We start from the raw sequence: 18,326 nt of genomic DNA, 5'->3' as shown, positions 1-18,326 counted from the left end.
GTCGCTTCCTTCTTGAAGGTGTTGTCTTGGCTGCGAGGGGAGCTCCCATGGTATTTGAAGATGGTGGCCTAGCCGGTCTCACCGGTGAAGCTTAGTGGTGATGCATCGCTGGTGGTGGCTACTACTCAAGACAGTGTGTTCTCGGAGCGCTATGTACATCTTTGCCAGCACCCCCTAGTCGACAGCTTCCTCTAGTTTGGTTGGATCCTGCCTCTGCTCGCCGATCCTCTAGGCACATGAGTATGGGTACGTTGATCCAGTCAGCCTTGATGTAGTTGTAGTGCTTGTGTGGTGTTTGGTCTGATCGTGACGCGGTCTTAGGCCTGGTGTCCTGTCTCCTCGCCATTCTTGGCTGGAGGTCAGGCAAGGCGAGCGTTGCCTGCTTGTTGTAAGAGTGTGTTGTAGCTATTGGCCTTGTGTTGGGTGTGTGTGTGCGGTGTTGTAGCCATTTGGCGGTGTTTTCTCCCTTTTAAGCTTAATACAAAACGCGCAGTTCTCCTGCGGTTACTCCAAAAAAAAACTATGGAATGGATCCTATACTGGTGAGTATCTATTATCACCTAATTAAGTTCTTCATGAAAAATGTTGGTGTCGTGTTAAAGATATTGAATACTTATGACAACTTAAAGTCTTAAACACATATGACCATGATATGCAGGCAAGGCTTAGTGCTAATTTCCATGTCAATTTCTTTTTGTAGTGTACAGTTTACTGTTATTTGCTTAATGAGGCTTCCGTACTCAATTTATGATTTACTATTATTGTACATGATGCAGCGATGACCCTGTAATAAATTAGTGCCCCTTTCTCTTTTTTACACATGTGCCGTAGAAGACACAACATGATCCTCATTATAAAGAAAATGTAGCAAGGTGCATCTGGAACTAGACTTGTTGGTTTTACTTGGACATTTTTTCCCTTGCTTTGCATTGAATTGAACTTCATTTATCCCTGTCTAAAACTTTTTTATTTATTAAACTCTGGCTTAGAAATTATAGTAAGCTTTGCACTTATTGGGAGATATTTTCAAGTTAGTGCAGCAAGTGCCAATTTTTCTAGCATCTTACAACCACCGGTGACTGGAAGTACAATTTCGCGTCTATCAGATTCATCTTAGGAGTATCCTAGGATAAAGGGTTTGCTTAACCTCGAATTTTAAAATACTTGGTGTTGCATGTATGCCTCCAATTTGGTTATTTAGAAGTAGCCGTCTTTCATGTAATTGTAAGCATCATGACATTTTGTAGCCTCAGTGGCCGATTCTCCCGCATCGTGCTTTTGTCTTTTCTTCATCGCCTCACCACTGCCTCATTTTTCTTTTGGTTGAGGCTGCTCTCTTAGATCCCTGCTGTCAACTCCTCCCGTGTGCGCATGGGTGCCACTCCCCGAGAGAGTAGAGACAAGGGAGGAGTAACAATGTGATGTGGTCATTGGTTCTCTCGCAAACCAGGCAGGCACCATAGGGTAAGGACAAGCTACCTAGCGAGACGACTGGCTGGGCATCTCCACCAACAACTTTGACAATGATGGGATCGACCTGGAGCTGGCCTGTCTAGACAACACACCAGTCTGCCTCCTTAGTTCTTGCTATTAGGCAATTTGCTCTAAATACTTGATGAATTGTAACTTGCGAAGACTTTGGTTCTGATAGAAGAGTTTTCCTTGGAATAAAATTGTTAACAACCTTTTTCTATAGCATGCTAATTTTGCCTCTTTCTCTTTCTTCCGTCTCACTTCCTCTCTCTCAAGGAAGACAATGGGGGATGCACGGGAGGACGTTGACCTTAGCCGGCCTCTTTCTGCGCCTTGTTCGCCTCCGCGCGTGGATTGCAGGATATTATTGGTGTACCCGCAGCGGGTCGTTCTGGTTCTTCTGCAGTTACGCATGGAAGGCGAGGCAGGCCTCCGTCTCGTGGGCGTGGGCCCAGTGGTGGACGCCCCGGCCGGACTCTTCTCCTGCTGCTGTGTGTGGAGGGCCATGGCGCGGGCGTTTGGGGCTAGAAGATTTCTGGTGTTGCTGCAGTTGTTGGGATAGCTTGCTTCCTCAGTTGCTTTGGAATTTGATTGAAAGGTTGGACTTTGCAGTGAATGGTGATTGATTATTCACCACTCTTTGATTTTATTGTAAATTCTGCTGCAACTTAAACTTTAGATTTCTACAATGAGACATATTCACAGTCCAGCTAAGTAACTGATATTTATTTTGTATCTGTATAAATGCAGGTGTTGTAATTTGAATTGAAGTGGTTCGTCCTGATGGAAGAGTGGGTTTTCATTGCTTTATCTGTTTTAGTTTGAGTATATGCAGTCCTTCTGACAGGCAAACCAAGCACTTGATTGTTGTGGGGCCAGCCGCACCTGATTGGTTTCTCTGTCAGCGTCGTCCCTTTTAGAGGCGAGATGCTCATCTTCAGATAGGAGAAAGGAAATATACTAATGTAGATTATTCTATGTTTATATTTACTTTGCTCACTCTCTCTGAAATTACTCTGTTGTTTTAGCAACCAATGCCAAAGTTTACATATTAAAACATGGATTGGCATTGGACAATTGTCATGCTCAGTTGACGCATTTTACCATCTTCCTATATTTAGTTATATACGTGTTTTATCTCGATTCATTATACCTCGCATTTCTTGCAGTATGTGTATGTAGTGTTTGGTAGAATAAATTGAGTATGCATAGAGATCTCAAAATTGAGTCTGTCGACCGAGGCCCCCACCGGTACAAAACCACCCCAAATCGAGGAGGCTCTCCGGTCTCCAGTCGCGCAGCGTGCTGCTGCTCTCTCTTCTCACACGCAGCTGCTGGCCTGCTAGCTCACCTCTTTGTAAGACTATTGCTTTTGTGGCCTTTGTACAAACAAAATCACGGAGACTCCGCCAGGAGCGCGCCATCCTCCTCCAGTACCGCCTCCAGACCGAGCGAGAAGGCGGCGCACAGCACCCAAGCGAGGAGAAGACGCAGCGGCATATCAATACGAGCACAATCCAACTGCTCGAGCTTGCCGTCCAGCTTGAAGAACTCTGCACATACCTCATCAGCAGTCTCTGCAGCGAGCTCCGCTCCGGGCACTCGCTGGCCGGTGCTGAAGCCAATGCGCCAGCAGCTCTGTACAGGCTCCTGAAGCAACTTGAAGGTTAGATTCCATTTCGTGAAAACTGCTTAATAGTCCAGGCTCCAATTCTGGCACGAGAAAGGAAGTAAATCCCGTGCTTAATAGTCCAGGCGTCCAGCCTTGCGATTCCTCCATCGATTGAGCCGATTCGGCGATTCCCCTTTCCTACCAGACGACGGGACAAGAAGTCGTCTAGGCGGAGCACTGACGTATATCCATAGCCGCCGCCGCATCGGTCGTCGTCGGCGCCGTGCGCTTGTAAAGGAAGGCTGAAGGGGCCGCTGCGATTCAAGTTGCTAGCGCCATGATAAGGAACGGATCCTCCACAACCGCCGCCGGCGGATCTAGCTCCTGCACCCTTTCTTCTTGCACAAGGGTCATGGCTTGATTTAACACTGAGATGCGGTTCTCCGTGCCTACGAACCTCCCGCGCTGCTTTTGCGCGCCACCAAGTACGGGTACGGCCAGTCGCCCAGCGGTCCGCATCCCCTGCCCCGTCGCCGTTCTTGGCACCTCTGCTCTAGCCTTTCTTGGCCTGCCGCTGGACACTGTTTTTGGGAAGTTGCTGCAGGAAAAATTATGCAGAGGTGCACGAGATATCTGAGAAAAATCGACTTGGTGCTCCCATGGGTGCTAGCTTGTAGCTGCTCCAGTGGCTGGCCAGCTCGAGCAAAACAGTAGCTTGCGCCGACTTCGGAGAGCACATATCGCAGCACCAAGGTTCCAGTTCATTAAAAGACACAATAATAGTTGACGACTGTGGTAGCTAAGCTATTCTTCTCGTGATAGATCAGAATTGATGGGAATTCTGTAAGAAATTGAATAGCTTAGTCGAGGATTACTTTCTTCCCTAGAGAGGCAAATGTTTGTGCACATCTGTGTGCAAAGCTACCACTCCTAATTGACCGTAGGGTGTGGCGTTTGGCTGCTACGTTTCAGCTAGCTACCTATATTCAAGCTGATGGTACTCACTCTGAGTATTAGAATGTAGCTCTGTTTCGGTGCTTGAAAGTTTCATGGTTCCATAAAGAGTAGAGAAGCTGTTTAGTTCAGAGGAGATGAAAGGTTCAGTTTTTTGCCCTTCGATATGCTATGTTTACTTACTTTTAAGAAACTTCAGGTGTTGTAAGCGAAACGGAGAAATATGTACGAAATTCAGTAATAGCAAATGCGAGTGGAAGAATTAACGACGGCCACTTCCAGACCAAACATATATAGTTGATCACATGCTGCTCCAGACTTAGATGAGCTGCTTGAGTGGGTGGCACTTGAACGCAGAGAGATAATCCTTGGGTAACCCTTTCGATTTTATTCCAAAGATCAGCAGAGAATCAGGGTATAAAAGGGTAACAATTGCCAACAATTTTGAACGACTATTTGATTCAGATATCATTGGTGTTACCTATTGTGCTGCAAATATTGAGCTTCAACACGGGTGAGTTTGTCACTTATGTTATCCTAAATTCCTTAGCATAGGTATTTGTTTTAAAAAAAAAAACTCGTACCATAGGATCTTGATCATATTCATTTGGGTAAATGGTCTGAAAAAAGTTGCTTTTAGAGTTTTCTGCAATTTCGGTGGGACCATGTATCTATGTCAAAAGATGTGTAATGAGACGAAATAAGAATAATAGTGGTGAGCAATGAAATTGATTTTTGTCGTATCTGATTTTCGTTGGTTTATTTGTGGTACTGAAAAATTACATAATTCTTGACGGTAGTAGCGTCTTGGGGAACAAGGTAACCCTAACAAAATCAACCCGTAGCAACACACGGGCATATTTCCTAGTTAACACTTAAACTAGACGTCGTATAAAGATTATATGATCTTCTTTGGTACTATTATTATTTTTATCTAAAATTACTTATCATGTCTGTTAACCAATTCTAGCAGAGTAGCCAACATCTAGGCACTCCATTTGAATTCCTATAAACTAGAGGCTCCAAGCCCATACGTGACAAAAGTACTAATCGGAGATAATAACAATAATATGATATTCGATTATGGTATAGCTTTTATCCAACGGAATTATTACCAATGACTCTTTATCCACTTCTCGGAGATAATCGATTTTCTCTATATGCATACAACAGGTTACAAGGAAGATTATATAGGGCCCTTATTCTTGGTGTACATGGAAGATGTACACGACACGAGTGCAGGTTTAGGTGCAGCTGTGCAGGCATGATCGACCTGCTTATGGGAACAAAGCGGGCAGAGTTGAGTTTTCGGGGTGTTGTCCAGAGAGCATTGACAATGAAAAGGAAGACAAAGACAGAGGACTGGGAAGATACTTAAAAACATCTTATTTAGTTTGATGTATAATTGGTAACAAGCTCCACTGCTTTGGGGAGGTTGGGATTTATAATTTAACAAAGGAATGATATTTATTGACCCAGAAATAGTTTTAGCACTAGGCTTTCGCAGGCCTGATCGTTTCTTTGCTTCAGCCTTCGTATTAGTAAAAATACCCAAGGTTGTTGAGCCTCAAATGTCGTGCATCTGTTAATTTGTTTAGGAAAAGAAGCTCATATGTTCCGGTCACTTGCTGAAATGCCAACATAGAGCTATTTGTTCTTTACTTCCACGGTGTTATTCATACCATGCTGTTATTTTGGTTGTTACAGGTTTCCTTTTGCCTGTTAAAGTCTTGATGCCAGAATCATTAGCAATGCTCCGAAAGCTGGCCAAAGGATTGTCAAAGAAGTTTCTTTAGCTCTTCAACAATTTTCTGGGGACATTAAGGAGGTCAGTGTCTCCTCTTATCTAATAAATTTTCTGTTATATGATTCGCTTCCACTATAGACTCCTCTCAGGTACGTTTTTAGTTGTAAAATGTTGAATTACTTCCATTAACTATATTGTAGATCCAGTTAAATCATTATTCACGGTCCTGGTTTATGATAATGAACCTGCCAGTGCTTATATATATAAACATGGACATGCTAAGTTTCTTTATCTCTTCAGCAATCTTGTGGGGACATTAAAGATGCCAGTATCTCCTCTTGCCTGATAATTTTTTGGTTCTATAATTTCACTGCCACTATTCTCAAATGCCTTTTTAGTGGCAAGATGTTGAAGGAACTTCCAATAACTATGTTGTTGATCCAGTTAAATTATTATTCACAGTCTTGGTTTATGATAATGAACCTGTCAAAAATTTAGCCTGCTGATAGATATAAACGTAGGCATGCTATTGTTCGTTTCATCATTGCTCCAAATGTTGTCCTAATCCTATGATCGGTTCTTCTCTTATGATTGCATATAACTGTTGTAGAGACCTTAGGAAACTCTTACAAGCAGAAGCAGGTGGGCATCAACACTAAAAATCTTCATCCAGGCCTACTCATTTGCGACAACAGAATAATCGTCCGATCCCTTCACCACCATCTATCACGGCCCAAATATAAAAATTCCCCTTCAGCACATCATTGGTTATCTACACATTTTGCATCGATAGAGCGGTCCATCTCACGGATACAGCTACTACAGTGTATCTACTCTGGCGCAGAAAGTAGTATAGCAGAGTCTTAATTGTGCCTTTGTGACAAGCGTAGATGATTCCTTAATTTAGTGCTCATGCATGAAGATATCGTAAGAAATGAATGCACATTCATAACATTCCATTCTTCTCTATCTAAACCACAGTATATGAAAACCATACTTATCCATTTAGAATTTAGAGCCTACCCAATAAAGGGTTTACATCGCATGTGTGACCACATTAGATTTTCCAGTCATTTGAATGCATATCTTTATAACTGTAGACTTCGTAGCATATTACCTATCTGATTATTTATTTGGCACAGTGAGCATTCTGTTATATATAAACAAAGGACCACCAAGGATACATATTAGCACAGTAGGGACTATTATCTTCCCTTCTCTGTTTCAAACTGATGTATTGGTTCATCCAGGTATAGCATCTATTTCATCATCTGGCGGTTTTTGGATGCTACAGCAACTTCTGATAATCATAATAGAATTGTAATGGGCAGTTTGAGTTCTACTCCTTGAAAAGTTTGTAACTACATATCCAAATTATGGACTGTAAACTCTTTCTACGTGTGACATCATTGTTAATGCAATCATAAGTTTAGTCCATGTCTCATTACAAATATGTTCCATATTGTCATTGCAAATAAGAGTGTAGGTTTTATGTAGCTGTCGTCTGTAAATTCTGAATGTGGAGACATATTTGGACACACAGAGTTGTGCATATCTCATGCGCCTCAGGTAGGAAAGAGTTGCAAACACCACAAGAGTGCTTCCTATTCCGAGTATAATTCTGCAGCACATGATTTTCGTGCATAGCGAGAATATTATCTCTATTTCGTGCATAATATTCTTTGTCCCGCTGCTTCTTTAACTCCTTAGGGTCTGCATAATTAACAATAACGTTCATCACCCAAAAAAAAATTCAGCGATCAGGATAAGATGGTAGCTGGTAGTTACCCAAGCCTTGGTTATTTCTCATATCCTGAAACGGGGTTCGGGGTCCAGTGCGATCGTGAGATGACATAGCAATAGATTTGCTCTCTGTACTGTGACAAGCACATGTCAGTTTAGATATATGAAAAATAATACGCTGCTACATATTTACATTAACCAATCTCAAAAATACTGATTCTGAAGTGTGACTCAAGTTAAGACTCTCTCGGCTGCTAGAATTAAGATGGATTGAACAAAATTTTCTGAATCTCAGAAGTTAAGAATCTCATAGGATGAAACACACAGTACTATTCTGAATTCACAACCAGCCAACTGAATTCAATTAGTAATCTCACAAGTCAAGAATCTCACAGCTCTTGTATAAGCAGGTTCTAGCCTAGTGCGTCTCGCCGGCATTGCAGATCATTGCAGATCAATTTGTTAACCAAGTTCAGTTACATGACATGTTTTCTGATAGAACTCATTAAAACAAGCACACTAAAGCCCTCTGTCTGAAGATGTTATAATGATAGAACTTTTGCTGGTCGATTGGATGCATGTATATTGTTCATTAAAAATTTGCAAGTCCAATTTACATCAGGAAAAATAAAGAGGAAAGATTACTTCAGATCTCCATAATAAACCTCAATGCGTGATATCAAGAAACACAATCAGGAGAATATCCAGGCCACAATAGTGCATCCTAAAAGCAAAGGAACCAACGATAACGGAAATCAGCACCTTAATCCGTTGGTAGAGGAGGAACAACGGGAGTAAGGGAAGGGCGGCGGAGGGCGCGGCGGGGCTGAGGCGGCAGACGCGGCGGAGAGCGTGACGGCTCTGGGGGGACGGAGGCGACGCTGGGGGTGGAGGCAGCGGCAGAGGGCCAGAGGCGGAGGGGCTCGGCGCTGGGGTACCGTGGCGTGGCCGGCGGCAGGTGCAAGAATGCGTCGCTGATGATCTGAATGGACGGATTTCTCGGACGAGCGAACGACGTGTCAACGGCACATGAATTAATCGACGCAAGTCTCGGCGCCACTAGTAGCGAATCAAGCGTCCACCGATAGATGGAGCGAATCGGGACATGAATCGCGTCACTCGCGAGTCCTTTTCGTTCCTTGTTTCCCTTTTTTCTATGTGTCATGATCCAAACGTGGATAACTTCTGCATCTCATAAGCTTGAAATTTGTCCACATGGCACTCTGGTGGTCGTTGCCTTTGGTGTTAGTTGTCGAGGCATCTGAATTAAGTGTACCACCACAAACGGTGTCCACATGGCCAAGTTTTTGACTGATTGAATATTTTTGATTGATTGATCCACAAGCAAGCATGTACACATAGAGGCAGAATATTATAAAGTAGTATAACTTTTGGTTAGCAGTTTGCATCTTAGCTGCTAGCATATTTGAATCCATCTCTTTATTTAAATTGGAGTCATATTTTGATATTTCTCTTTAGTTTAATTTAAGAAGTAAAGACATCGGTCATTTCTTCAAGCCGTACTTCTCGCCATTTGATGGAAAACAGTTTATGCTCAGTTGTAATTGTGTCCGCTGTCCACTCTGATTGTTCTGGTTGATCACAGGGATGTTTCCCTTTTCTGAAAGGCACTCTGAGATGATTTTACACATCTAGAATTACATTTTGTGTTTTTTTTTTGTTCTGTCTGTGGAAAGACTTACTGGATCTGTTAATTCTTTCAGGGCCCCAGCACAGGAGAGCAAAACTTACTGGAAGTAGATTATTTCTTTTCTTTAACAATCATGTCTGGAGACTCATATTGCAAAACTTTGCGTGGGAATTAGTGCAGAAGGTATGTTCTATGATAACAATTATTAAAATGCATAACAAGAGTTCTTCGGGTTGTTTTGTAACTAAGCTGCTTTACCATGCATCTGCATAAAAAATATATAGCTTGATATATTGGTAAAGCTTGTTGGCACTGATTATTAAGTTGGTAATTACTTTTCCTAGTTGTGTTCTTGCCTGAGAAGCTAAGCATGTGTATTTGTGCATGCAAAGGATATATACACTTTTTCAACTTGGTGAACTAAAGCAGCTACAACATGGCTTGCAGGTAGAGACGTACCTAGGCAGCTAGAGGTGGTTGTTCAGGCTTGTGATTCTTTGTAACCTAATATAACTTGATTCCCGTGTATCATTTATATAGCTTATCCTTGAGCTCTCATGGACCAACTCTAATTAGGCAGGATTAGAGATTCTGTGAACTTAGCTGAGGCATGCATCAAGTGTCCATAGCTCTGACTTCAACTATAATCATACTAGGAAGCTTCAGCGCGGCGCCACGCCGCGCCCGTGGGCGATTATTGCAAGAGGCATGTGGTGTCATTGTTAAATTATTTATGTATATTACGGTAATAGTATTTCTTGCCAAGGAATTAACCATTTTTAATGGTAGGTAATTATGAGCATGAAAAATAGTTAGTTAGATGTAAAACTCATTTAGGCAATTAGCAATCTACTCAGTCGATGAAGATATTGTTCTAATTTTTTTTTGCTAAATTTTATGTAGCACATCCTTCATCAAGATGCTGTTACCTTTTAGTGTATATCCTTTGCTTTAGATTCGAAAGTTAAATTAAAAAGAAACTTGAACCTGTGTTTCTTCCGTGTTGTGAGAAACATCATTGGAGTTCACACAGCTATGTCAAATACAATTTTTTTAGGGTAAGTTTAGTGGAAATGTACGCAAGCATGCTTAAGTTAACATTTTGTAATCAATTATCTGTTATAGGCAACTGCTCTAGACAATGTCGAGCGTGAGCAGTTTCTATTGTATTTTGGGAGGTCAACAAATGAATCACATTAGTTAATTAAATGACTTAAAGTTAAATATGTCTAATTTACTCTCAACCTTATAACTTGTGTTGGCAAACTATAGTATAAACAAAGTTGCATTGTGTTCCTGAAGTTTTCAAGTAACGCACTTTTGAAACTATATTTAGAGAAAAAAACGAAGGTGAATTTGTTAATATATATGTTGGTTGGTAAAGATATTAACACCTATATGCAGCGCCAGCATGGTCGCAGGAAGCAGGAAAACAAATACTGGCCCAAGCTTTTGCCACGAAACCTACCGGGCTCTCTTTCGAGCGACCACCAGCGCAGGCGCAGCCTCTCCCGAGCCTCTCTGGAACCCTACATTGTAGCCTCACCCCTGAAATCCAGCCGCCGTCGGGCAGTTGACCATAGATCGCTGCCGTCGGGCAGGTGACCATGGATCGGCGCTCCTCTCCACCTCCCGCGACGGTCCGTCGCGGCCGCCACGTCTTCTCCCCGCGGCTCGGTCGCAACGGCGTTCACAGGAAGGATCTGTTTTGGAGTATGTTGGCGGCGCGCGGCGGCATGAAAATACGCTTGCCGGCTTGGATGGCCACCGCGTTGGCACGCGGACTACTCCTCTTGTGAGGCGAGGAGGACGATGCGCGGAAGTATTGGACATCCACTCCTTCCCGGATCCAGTGGCTGCGATTAGTGGTATTGTCCGCGACCATGGCGGCCCCCAGCGGTCAAGCTCGTCCGCGTGCGTGGCAACACCCGCGTACATTCGTCGCCGGCGAGCAATTCCAGGTACTCTTGTGCTGCGGCCGCTGTTCAATTTCTGTTGGAGTGTGCATTGTTGTGCATTGTGGCACTGTGAGCTAGAAGCACCAGCGAGCTAGCCTAGTCCTGCTACTCTTTTCCCTGGAGATAAATCATATGAACCGAATGTGAATTGACTTGTTTGCAAAAATAATGTGATCTGCACCCTTTTTTCTTGGGAGGCTATATGACCTGTGTTTGTTTCTCTCTTCCATTTTTTAGGGAAAAGTTGTTTTTTCCTTTTCAGAATCCCATCTAAAAATAAAGAATCCCATTCTGAGTTAACCAAGTGGTTCATAGGTAATGCTTCGTGTGAAAACATAACCTGTAGTATGGATAGCATATTTTAAATACAAATGATAAGTACATTTATCGTAACCCATCACAACTTGTAATTGGTTAGGTGGTTGAACAGATTGGGAGACAATAGGGTATTTGTTGCACGGTGAGAGACAATAATGCTAGCCGATTGGGGAATTAGTTGCAGCCTGTGTTGTTAAACATGCCTATAAGAAACTAATTTAAGATTGATGTTAACATTATATTAAGTCATCATTGTTTCACATTGTACAACTGTTTTTACATGCTATGTATTATGAGAAAGTAGTAGATCCAGGATCTTTGTTTGGAGCCACACCAAATGATGATCTTGGGGCTGTTAGATAATTCTTAAAGTCGGCAGATGGTATAATTTGTTAACGGAAATTCATGGCATATTCAAATTGGATAAGAAATTGGTTCATCATATACTTTTTTCATAAATTATAATAATTAGTCAGCAAATGGTATGTTTTGTCAAGTCAAAGTTATGGCATATATCAATTGGATGCGAAATTGGTTCACATGTACTTTAATTAGCCCAGCCTTGCCTTTTTTGTGTTTCATTTAACAACTTTGTCAAAGTGGTAGGGTATGGAATGGGAAGTATATAATCATTCATGAATTTATGTTGGTTATGTTTTGTAGATTCTGTAGAAGGTAGAGTTTTCTGATATTGGTCTAGAGGTAATTGTTCTCAATCTATGTCAGTAATGTTGTTTGGCTACTGTAGAAGTTGAAATCTGTGATGTTGGTCTAAGGGTAAAGTATAACCATGATGGTTCAACGGGAACAACAAAATAGAACATTAGTTCACGTAGGTTGCCGTGGCGGAAACTATTGTAAGCTGTCATGCCTAGTTGTTGCATATACATAATACACCCTGCCTGCCTAGTTGTTCAATACATGCATATCCTCTGTCAGAAAAGTATTGTTATCTTTCATGTCCCCCTCTAGTTGTTAGAAAAGTGTGTATTGCGTGCCTCAGCCTTGTTGAATTGATCAGTACTTGCTGGCATTTTGATTCTCATTTGCATGAGGCAACCAAGGAAAATAGCACTGCCTTGTTGTTCAGTACACGTAGATATGCTGTTAGAAAACATTGTTACCTTTCTTACGTAGCTATAGTTGTTAGGAATGTGTGTACTGCCTGCTTCAGCTTTCTTAAATTGATCAGTATTTTTTGGCATTTTGATTCGCATTTGCAAGAGGCAAACCAGTGAACAATAGCTAACCCAGTAAATTGTACTATTTCTGGCAGCTTCGTGTGACACTTTTTTGAAGCATGCTATGCACAAAAGAAGGAAAGGCCGGTCTCCAACGGTTCGAGAGAGAAACAACCGGATGGCACATGGAGGAGAGGGAATATAGCTAGGTGGTCACTGGGAGTGAAACTATTACCGGAGGAAACTGGTGCAGCCGGATATAGCAATGCGTCCTCCCTCTCCGATCCAGCGGCAGGGTTCATGCCCACCATCTTGCAGTATATGTAGGTACTGTAGGTACGGCATATCTCTTTTGTCTAATTTTTTTGCTGGCTCCTCTGCTCATCTTATTCTTTCGTTTGGCGGCTTTGTTCAATAGCAAGTATATAATAGCAAGAATATGCGTATACAGATGTCCAGGGCCAATCTTTTTTATTTTAAGTAAATCCTTGTATTACTAAGTTTTTTCCTACCAATCTATTGGAACTCTGCATTGCATCACATTAAAGAACATTGGGGGGGGGGGGGGCTTTCCTGCCAGGTTCATGAGCTTTTGTGAAATATTGCTACCAATAATAAATTAATAACAAGAAGGGGAGCCTTGGCGCAGCGGTACAGCTGTTGCCTTGTGACCATGAGGTCACGGGTTCGAGTCCTGGAAACAGCCTCTTGCAGAAATGCAGGGAAAGGCTGCGTACAAAAGACCCAAAGTGGTCGGATCCTGCGCAAGCGGGAGCTACATGCACCGGGCTGCCCTTTAATAATAAATTAATAACAACATGTTAATTAACAATAATAGCTGGTCTGGGATCAAATGCATGACATGCTTGATTTTTGTAGCAGATTTCATCTTCCTGTCATGTTGCAACAATATTGTCAGATGTTGTAGGTAGCAATCTTTAAGGCCTGACTGTAACGGGCATGAAAAATTAAAGAACGGCCATTCCTACAAAATACTAACGGTCTCTTGGCTTGGCTATCTTTCACTATTGCAAGTTTTAGTTAAGCGTCTATCTTTTGCTTCTATACTCCCTTGAAATTATATAAACAATTGTATATCATATTCACTTGCTTTGTAAACATCCCAAGACGTAATACTCGTGTCCATTTTTAGAGTCCTTTCTTTTTGTACGCACTTAACATAACCGAGCCAACTAAGCGGTGGAAACATGCTAGTGCTGGTTCAAGTGAATCTTGAACCAGAACTCGGGTTTACATGCTAGGAGAATTAGATTTGAGTTGGTTCTTTATTACTTCACCCAGTTCAACATATTTTGTTCCATCCCATTGCTGCATAATATGTACATGCTAAATGAAGCCATGTGATGATCAGAATATGGCAGCAGATTCTGGAACAGTAACATTTGAGGCAACAATGAATTATCATGCAAGAGGTAGTTTAAACCTGCTAACTAATGATTCATTCAGTGAAAAATATTTTCTCTCTTATTTGTTGCAATCTATATTTCATTTTCAGTTTTGAGTTGTGCAGTGTCTGCTGTCTCCTTTTCTAATCTGGTGAGTTGTGGCAACTGTTTCAGGAAGCACCGGCGGGCCATTCGTACATCCAGTGGGGAGAAAAAATAACAACCATGTGGCCACCGGAAGAGAGAAGTCATCCACCGGAAGAGAAGGTAGAGAGACCTACCAGGTCTGACCGGAAGACATATGAGCAAAAGAGAGAGGGAGAACCGGTTGGAACCGGTATCCAAGATGGAGGTGGTGGGGTCGGGAAGATGGGGCCCATGGACGGTCCTGCAGAGTCCAGAGCTTTTGTGCGCAGAAATAAGCCACGTGTAGCACTGTAAGTAGTCAGAACCTTTTTCTTTACATAGGAAAGGGAAGAAAAATTCTGAGCGCGTGAATTCCACGCACTTTGATATAGTGTATAATATAATCATTCATGAACTAGTATAGTAGTTACTTCTCGACTGCTAGTGAATATTGCACCTGAAGCTTTTCAACAAGGTGATTGGAGCTTGTAGGTAAACGTTGTATAAGTGGTGTTTACAGGTGCAGAGTAGCTAATTTTGCTAAATGTTAAAGAAGATTCTGGATAGATATACACAACTTATTCCATATAGAATTTACTCCGTTGTCACACTTGACTGAGTTGTGGTTAATTTGATTCAATTAATTTGGGACGGAGGGAAGTAGTAGAATTTTTGTATCCTCCTGTAGCCAAGTAAGGATAATTAGGTTCATTTGAATGCAAATGCTTTGTATTTGTTGGTTTTGACTCCTCACTACTTTGCAGCTTTTAGTGGAAGATGTTGCTTTGAAGAGGTTCAAATCATTCAAGAACAATGTGAAACAGGTCTCCAAGATGGGGAATGTGAAACATCTTTTAGTGGAAGATGTTGCTTTGAAGAGGTTCAAATCATTCAAGCACACGCGGCCTCCGTCCCAAATTATTTGACTTAATTTGTCTATGTTCGTATGTCTGTATTCATATTTGAACTGTGATTTGTTGTTCTGTCATGGGCGTGCACTTTTGTCTCGACGCAGCATAGCTCTGCTTGTCCAAACCATGCCCACCGTGAGTCCTATGCATGCGTGTGTTTCCTGTACGGTGCGAAACCAACTTAACCGTGTATCAGACCAAACCAAGCCATCGTATCGGCACCTTTCTAGACGGTTCAGACCAGTTCAACCCAGTTGAAACCGTGTGTACTTGGTTGGTTTGAGGAAACTGTTGAAACCGGCTTAAACCGGAAATGCCCAGGTTGAGATGTGGTGGTCGTCGGCAAGAACACGACGTCTTCACCGTGCACGGGCTAGCTTTCACTGATTTTGGGCGACAAGAAGCGAGGCAAAAAGACAGAAACCAAGCGCTGGCGGCGGCGCAGGTACTCTGCCCTCCTGCCCTCCTTCTCCGGCAACAGCGCCGTCGGCCTCCCACCGGGCCTTCCCATCCTCGCCGTGCTATCTTGTGGTCTCTCTCTCCCGCCCCTCATCATTGTTGCTCTATGCAGATTTGACTTTGGTACGGCGGGCAGCGCACCTACCTCGCGAGCTCCGGCGACCTTCGTCCGGCGCAGGTTTGTTTCCGCAGGTCCCCGTCCTCCCCTCCCCCTGAGATAGGATCGTGCTGATCATTTGATTGTGAATGCCCTCACACCTTACAATTTGCGGCCTTCTGGAGTATCAACTTCACAAATTGTTTTATTTTCCCTAAGAACTACTGTTTCATTCGTGCAATAATATCCGTGCCTTTTCTTCTTCTTCTTTTTAGATGGCTCCTGTCAAAACCCTCCGAGCCACGCCTCGGAACGGCTTCTCCCCGTATCATCGTACCGCTGACTCATGCAGTCTCGGGTCCAACCCTATGGGCAGGTATGTTTACTTAGCTTGGGAATTTCAGTCAATCACTTATCAAAGGAACATGTCATAAGAGGCCCCGTGTCATTACCATTTATACCATGCCTAGTAATATCCATCAGATGACCTCTGTATGTCATCGTATCACGGAGAATGTCCAGATGCCTTGTAGTTCACATAAGATCCATCAAAAGATGTGACCGCCCTCAGCTCATCCAAGAGAGACCTGCGGACAGCCTCAATCCCAAGAACATCAATAACTTCAATTAAATGATTACTTGTTGTCCTTGTAGCATCAACGTCCTCATGACACATCACGGCCAAGAGGTTGACACCTTCCGTATCAAGCATCAACTCATTATCGGGTTTGAAACCTTCATTTTCCTGAAATTTATTGACCTTCCCATATTTGATGAAGACCTTGTTAATGTCTGGAATGCCTCGAAGGGCCATCTCGGTCAACATGTTACTCTTCTTGAGAAAGACATCGTCCACGGCAGATTCATACTGTATTCTCCCTTTGGAGCCTCATCATTTGTTATACGGACACGAAGGATGAGCTTATCTGCGTTATCATCATTGAATATGCATGAAAAGTCATCATCAAATTCATGATTGATCTTCTCTACACTATCAGCCATGCTCAACTTCTTATCAGCCATCATCTCACGGTTCAGTTCAATACGCAGCAGCCAAGGAGAGATCTTATCTGGGTCGATATCCTCATCAGTCATATTATAATATGATCTGACAAATTCCACATCCTCTTCAATGATGGTTCCTAGAGGATCAGGATCATACCATATCTCAGTGGCATGGGTCACACTACGTAGTGTAGTGTACTCCAGGGCACATTGGACATTCTTAGCCAATTCTTTCTTCTTGCCCACCTCAGGGTTTAGGAAAACAGACAGTGATGGAGTTTTTATCTTCTTGGCGACGTTAATGATCTCTCGCAACCTGGGAACACAAAGGGTAACATTCTTTGCACTGACACCAGCATAATGGAAAGTATTTAGTGTCATCTGAGTTGCTGGTTCTCCAATGTACTGTGCAGCGACACATCCAATCATCTCCCCAGGAGCTACCAAAGACTGAAGGAATCTCGATTCAATCTCACCAATGACCTATTCAAAAGATTCCTTTGTAAGCCTGTATTCTTTCAAGACCCTCTTGCTAGCAAATGTGCTATGAAGCAGGATATTGAAGAACAAAGTAGCGTTCTTCTGAGCCTCAATGCTGATTGCATCATCACCAGGGACAACCTTGAGCCTTTCTTGTAGCTTATATATTGCTTCAACAATTTCCATTGGGTGCATGTCAGAAGGGCTTCTTAAATCTATCTTGAATGTATTTTGAGCATTCCAGATCAGCCGCTTGAGATTCACAGGCATAGGCCATGTGTTGTCGACAGTTGTGGTAATCTCAGTACCAAGCTGCAACCGGTCAGCTTCTAATTTCTCAGCCTCTGCCTCAAACACATTTCTGAATTCTCGATTGGTCTTCAAATCATCAACATGTTCAGGCAGCATGTAAGTAGGCTTCCAGTTCTCATCATCCAGTTCATACCGATATACATTATCAAACCCACTCTTTTTCATCTTCAGGGAGTCCAATATCTGTAATTCAATCCAGACAGCGTCCATGCCATCTTCTCCGTACAAGAACTGAATGACATCCCCTAGGGAGTTTCGAACTGTACTGTCATACTTGACCATGATGTCCTCCATAGCCTTCACGAGCCGCCTCTGAATATGACCAGTTTCAGAAGTTTTCACGGCAGTATCAATCAGACCTTCTCTACCACCCATAGCGTGGAAGAAAAATTCCTGCGGTGTCAGACCTCGATGGTAAGAGTTCTCCACAAATCCATGACTCTCAGGACCATAGTCATCTTTTGTGAAGTGGGGCAATGTACAACCAACAAAACCAAATGGGATCCGCTTGCCCTCAACATTATGTTGTCCGACCCAAGCAGTCATTTGTGAAATATTAATGAAACTGACTTTCGAGCCTGCAGTGACCACGGCTTTCAAATTGTTACTCTCAGACAAACTCTTCTGAGCACTACTCCCAGCATCATCACGAGCCTTGTCAAGAACCTAGCATGGAAAAAAGATATGCCAAAACAAGTCAACCAAAAAACTGAGGGTTTACTCCATAGATGAAAGAACCAAACAAGGACATTCAGCACTGATTTAGTCTATTTTCAAATGATTCCACCTTGTGCGTCCTGGCTCAGGTTCCAAACTTTTTTCTTGCAGTTGTTTAATAAGTTCATTCACATCATTCTTCAATGTTCAAGATATCGCTAATCGGTAACTGATCG

The 18,326-nt window shown here is 42.6% G+C and overlaps 2 long non-coding RNA genes and 1 pseudogene across 4 annotated transcripts; 1 reads left to right on the top strand and 2 right to left on the bottom strand.

Moving 5' to 3' along the window:
- The first annotated feature begins 1,616 nt into the window (after window positions 1–1,616).
- On the top strand, window positions 1,617–15,093 carry LOC104581527. Of its 3 annotated transcripts, none has more exons than XR_002962592.1 (8): window positions 1,617–2,071; window positions 2,224–3,139; window positions 5,213–5,867; window positions 9,254–9,363; window positions 9,628–11,141; window positions 12,733–12,973; window positions 14,218–14,480; window positions 14,934–15,093. It is a non-coding gene; the product is annotated as an uncharacterized LOC104581527 (long non-coding RNA). The 3 variants fall into 3 exon arrangements; XR_729511.3 differs by having other exon boundaries at window positions 1,657–2,071; window positions 10,585–11,141; XR_002962593.1 differs by lacking the exons at window positions 9,254–9,363; window positions 9,628–11,141; window positions 12,733–12,973; window positions 14,218–14,480; window positions 14,934–15,093 and adding an exon at window positions 7,037–7,223 and having other exon boundaries at window positions 1,745–2,071.
- Window positions 7,178–8,700, bottom strand: LOC104581540. The gene is made up of 2 exons (XR_001405313.2): window positions 7,575–8,700; window positions 7,178–7,499 (listed from the first exon to the last, which is right to left on the bottom strand). It is a non-coding gene; the product is annotated as an uncharacterized LOC104581540 (long non-coding RNA).
- A 925-nt stretch (window positions 15,094–16,018) lies between the features above and the next one.
- On the bottom strand, window positions 16,019–18,184 carry LOC104581922 (annotated as a pseudogene).
- Window positions 18,185–18,326: the final 142 nt, after the last annotated feature.

This window comes from Brachypodium distachyon, chromosome 1, assembly GCF_000005505.3.
Source record: "Brachypodium distachyon strain Bd21 chromosome 1, Brachypodium_distachyon_v3.0, whole genome shotgun sequence".
In the NCBI taxonomy this organism is placed as follows: Eukaryota; Viridiplantae; Streptophyta; class Magnoliopsida; order Poales; family Poaceae; genus Brachypodium; species Brachypodium distachyon.
The sequence above is the reverse complement of the archived record's forward strand: the minus strand, read 5'-3'. Positions and strand labels throughout refer to the sequence as shown.